At 53.8% G+C, this 5,000-nt stretch overlaps 1 non-coding gene across 1 annotated transcript in view; it reads right to left on the reverse strand.

The window, feature by feature from the left end:
• Window positions 1-1,087, reverse strand: part of LOC124734082 — a 1,909-nt gene extending 822 nt beyond the window's left edge. The window contains exon 1 of the ribosomal RNA XR_007009314.1: window positions 1-1,087. This exon is cut by the window's left edge and continues 822 nt beyond it. This is a non-coding gene — a ribosomal RNA (small subunit ribosomal RNA).
• Window positions 1,088-5,000: the final 3,913 nt, after the last annotated feature.

A 5,000-nucleotide genomic window follows, 5' to 3' on the forward strand; every position in this document is an offset into this window, starting at 1 on the left:
AACCTCTAACTTTCGTTCTTGATTAATGAAAACATACTTGGCAAATGCTTTCGCTTCTGTTCGTCTTGCGACGATCCAAGAATTTCACCTCTAACGTCGCAATACGAATGCCCCCGCCTGTCCCTATTAATCATTACCTCGGGTTCCGAAAACCAACAAAATAGAACCGAGGTCCTATTCCATTATTCCATGCACACAGTATTCAGGCGGGCTTGCCTGCTTTAAGCACTCTAATTTGTTCAAAGTAAACGTGCCGGCCCACCGAGACACTCAATAAAGAGCACCCTGGTAGGATTTCAACGGGGTCCGCCTCGGGACGCACGAGCACGCACGGGGCGGTCGCACGCCTTCGGCTCGCCCCACCGGCAGGACGTCCCACGATACATGCCAGTTAAACACCGACGGGCGGTGAACCAACAGCGTGGGACACAAATCCAACTACGAGCTTTTTAACCGCAACAACTTTAATATACGCTATTGGAGCTGGAATTACCGCGGCTGCTGGCACCAGACTTGCCCTCCAATAGATACTCGTTAAAGGATTTAAAGTGTACTCATTCCGATTACGGGGCCTCGGATGAGTCCCGTATCGTTATTTTTCGTCACTACCTCCCCGTGCCGGGAGTGGGTAATTTGCGCGCCTGCTGCCTTCCTTGGATGTGGTAGCCGTTTCTCAGGCTCCCTCTCCGGAATCGAACCCTGATTCCCCGTTACCCGTTACAACCATGGTAGGCGCAGAACCTACCATCGACAGTTGATAAGGCAGACATTTGAAAGATGCGTCGCCGGTACGAGGACCGTGCGATCAGCCCAAAGTTATTCAGAGTCACCAAGGCAAACGGACCGGACGAGCCGACCGATTGGTTTTGATCTAATAAAAGCGTCCCTTCCATCTCTGGTCGGGACTCTGTTTGCATGTATTAGCTCTAGAATTACCACAGTTATCCAAGTAACGTGGGTACGATCTAAGGAACCATAACTGATTTAATGAGCCATTCGCGGTTTCACCTTAATGCGGCTTGTACTGAGACATGCATGGCTTAATCTTTGAGACAAGCATATGACTACTGGCAGGATCAACCAGGGAGCTGCGTCAACTAGAGCTGAGCAGCCGGCCGCCCGGGAGTGTGTCCCGGGGGCCCGCGCGAACACGCAAGCGTCCGCTCAATCATTCTGCAAACAGGAGGAGGCTGAGCTCCCCTGCACAATACACCTCGAAACCCTCTCAGGTCCCGGCGGCGCGCAGCGCCGTCCCAAGTACTTGGTCGGGTTCGAGAGAGGCGCAATCGCCCGGAGTTAGGCGAGTAGACGCTTTCGGTGCGACCACCCGTGCTCCCAACTGAGCTTGCCGCTGCCGACAGAGGCCCGGGAGCGTGCTGTCGTGGCATTGCCGGCGGGAGACAACACGCGCCACCTACGGTGACCGGCAGCTCCAACGCCAGCGCCACAAAGCCCCACTTGGGTGCCGAAGCGAACTCTCCCAGCACAGCGCACACGCCAACACATCCGCACAGCTGCGATACAAACCACCAGCGAGAACCGCTGGGCGACCGAGCAGCAGACGGCGTCCGCGGCGCCGAGCGCCGGGCGGCGGCGCATCCTCAACGCACACAGTCCTCAATCGGACCAGCACACTGCAGATGTCCACCGCGCTTCGCACCGGGCCCGCGAGGACCTACTTTGGCCGCACGGCGCCGCGCGCAGGGTGCGCCGGCGCGCAGCTGCGACGCCTGCCGCGTCCGTCGGCCGGCGCGCCCTGCCACTGGCCGCCCCCAACCAGCCGGCTGTAGCGCGTGCGCCCACGCACCGCGCGGCCAGCACGCCGGGAGGCGCCCCCTCACCGGCCGGGGACGGTCCCACCCAGCCACCGCCGCGTATCGCTTCACACCCAGATGCCGTTCAGTTTCGTCGGCATGGTGGGTATCGCTGGAACAACCGGTTAGTACCTCAACCTATCGTCGCCATCACCGATTCACCCCTAGCGAGAACAACCGCACCACAACGGGTTACCATTTCTTCATTTGCGTAACTTCACCAGAAAACGTAGGCGTCCATCGCCATTTGCAACTTCAACCATTATTGCATGCCTGTGTCAGGTGTCACGCCACACTACGTCTGCCCACAATACACGCAACAAAATGTGCACGCCCTAGACAATACGTGGAAGGTGGCCCCCGTACGTATGCGATGTCCATTGCTCGAACGACTGTCAACCGGCTTCTGTAGCATGTCGCAGATATGGAACGCGCTGCACCATGCCATCACGGTGTGTGAGGAGAGACGACTAGGTCCGAATACATCAACAGACAGCTCATGCTGATCGCCATCCACGGCGTCCGTTCCTCCCACACGTCTCTATGGCGTACCACACTGCAATCCAGCTCTCATAGGGAGACGACACGTAGCTGCGTGCACAATATTTGCACTGTATGGTCCGCCGTTTTTGGGCGCAGTCGTTGTACGGTCACACATGTGCCACGATGTATCATTCAGTACATAAGGACGAATGTGCAGTACAGATTGTGGTTCACGCGTACGACATCAGCGGACAGTTGACACAGGCCGCACCACAACGTAGCCTGCGTACGTCGCATGCGAAGGGCATTGAACATGCAAACTTGTCACCAACCACCTGCGAAAGGCAGGGGGCAAGGTGGGGGACGTGGGGAGAGGTGGGGGGGGGGGGGGGGGCGGCATGTACGCCCTGCTGCCATCCACATTACAGTGTACAGCAGGAGCATGTGGAAAGTCAGCAAGACTTGCAAGGTGTTTAACATGAAGCGATACACAGGGGAGCGGGCAGTGCGAGTAGCGAACTATATTGCGAGGGTTGCGGGTGGGCAACACTACACTAATTGAACGAGTCGTATAACAATTACAGAGCAGGTTTAGGCGACAACGTGGGTTACGATAGGCGACAACGTGGGTTACGTTAGGGGACAACGTGGGTTACGTTAGGGGACAACGTGGGTTACGTTAGGGGACAACGTGGGTTACGTTAGGGGACAACGTGGGTTACGTTAGGGGACAACGTGGGTTACGTTAGGGGACAACGTGGGTTACGTTAGGGGACAACGTGGGTTAGGTTAAGGCACAACATGGGTTAGGTTAAGGCACAACATGGGTTAGGTTAAGGCACAACATGGGTTAGGTTAAGGCACAACATGGGTTAGGTTAAGGCACAACATGGGTTAGGTTACGGCACAACATGGGTTAGGTTAAGGCACAACATGGGTTAGGTTAGGGGACAACATGGGTTAGGTTAGGGGACAACATGGGTTAGGTTAAGGCACAACATGGGTTAGGTTAAGGCACAACATGGGTTAGGTTAGGGGACAACATGGGTTAGGTTAGGGCACAACATGGGTTAGGTTAGGGGACAACATGGGTTAGGTTAGGGGACAACATGGGTTAGGTTAGGGGACAACATGGGTTAGGTTAGGGGACAACATGGGTTAGGTTAGGGGACAACATGGGTTAGGTTAGGGGACAACATGGGTTAGGTTAGGGGACAACATGGGTTAGGTTAAGGCACAACATGGGTTAGGGTTAGGGGACAACATGGGTTAGGTTAGGGGACAACATGGGTTAGGTTAGGGGACAACATGGGTTAGGTTAGGGGACAACATGGGTTAGGTTAAGGCACAACATGGGTTAGGTTAGGGCACAACATGGGTTAGGTTAGGGCACAACATGGGTTAGGTTAGGGCACAACATGGGTTAGGTTAGGGGACAACATGGGTTAGGTTAGGGGACAACATGGGTTAGGTTAGGGGACAACATGGGTTAGGTTAGGGGACAACATGGGTTAGGTTAGGGGACAACATGGGTTAGGTTAGGGGACAACATGGGTTAGGTTAGGGGACAACATGGGTTAGGTTAGGGGACAACATGGGTTAGGTTAGGGGACAACATGGGTTAGGTTAGGGGACAACATGGGTTAGGTTAAGGCACAACATGGGTTAGGTTAAGGCACAACATGGGTTAGGTTAGGGGACAACATGGGTTAGGTTAGGGGACAACATGGGTTAGGTTAGGGGACAACATGGGTTAGGTTAAGGCACAACATGGGTTAGGTTAGGGGACAACATGGGTTAGGTTAAGGCACAACATGGGTTAGGTTAGGGGACAACATGGGTTAGGTTAGGGGACAACATGGGTTAGGTTAAGGCACAACATGGGTTAGGTTAAGGCACAACATGGGTTAGGTTAAGGCACAACATGGGTTAGGTTAGGGGACAACATGGGTTAGGTTAGGGGACAACTTGGGTTAGGTTAGGGGACAACATGGGTTAGGTTAAGGCACAACATGGGTTAGGTTAAGGCACAACATGGGTTAGGTTAGGGGACAACATGGGTTAGGTTAGGGGGACAACATGGGTTAGGTTAGGGGACAACATGGGTTAGGTTAAGGCACAACATGGGTTAGGTTAGGGGACAACATGGGTTAGGTTAAGGCACAACATGGGTTAGGTTAGGGGACAACATGGGTTAGGTTAGGGGACAACATGGGTTAGGTTAAGGCACAACATGGGTTAGGTTAAGGCACAACATGGGTTAGGTTAAGGGACAACATGGGTTAGGTTAGGGGACAACTTGGGTTAGGTTAGGGGACAACATGGGTTAGGTTAAGGCACAACATGGGTTAGGTTAAGGCACAACATGGGTTAGGTTAAGGTACAACATGGGTTAGGTTAAGGTACAACATGGGTTAGGTTAGGTTACACGTTGTTGTAAGGAAAGGTGTGGGGGGGGGGGGGGGCGGGGCGGCAGGTTCGTTGATAGTGATTATAGTAAGTGAAATGCTTGTGACATGATGAGATTTGTCACGTCAGGATGCACCTTTGGCTTATTAGAGGCGGCGCTCCAATTCTATGCTTGTGTCAGACCTGTGTCTTTGACTCATGTCATTGTTTGTGCGCTGTGACAGGAGGTACTATTGTGATGTTGGGTGCACCGTTGTATAGGACATGTGTGGGTGTTGGTGCCTTATCTGCGCA

This window comes from Schistocerca piceifrons, unplaced genomic scaffold (assembly GCF_021461385.2).
Source record: "Schistocerca piceifrons isolate TAMUIC-IGC-003096 unplaced genomic scaffold, iqSchPice1.1 HiC_scaffold_1422, whole genome shotgun sequence".
Taxonomy (NCBI): domain Eukaryota; kingdom Metazoa; phylum Arthropoda; class Insecta; order Orthoptera; family Acrididae; genus Schistocerca; species Schistocerca piceifrons.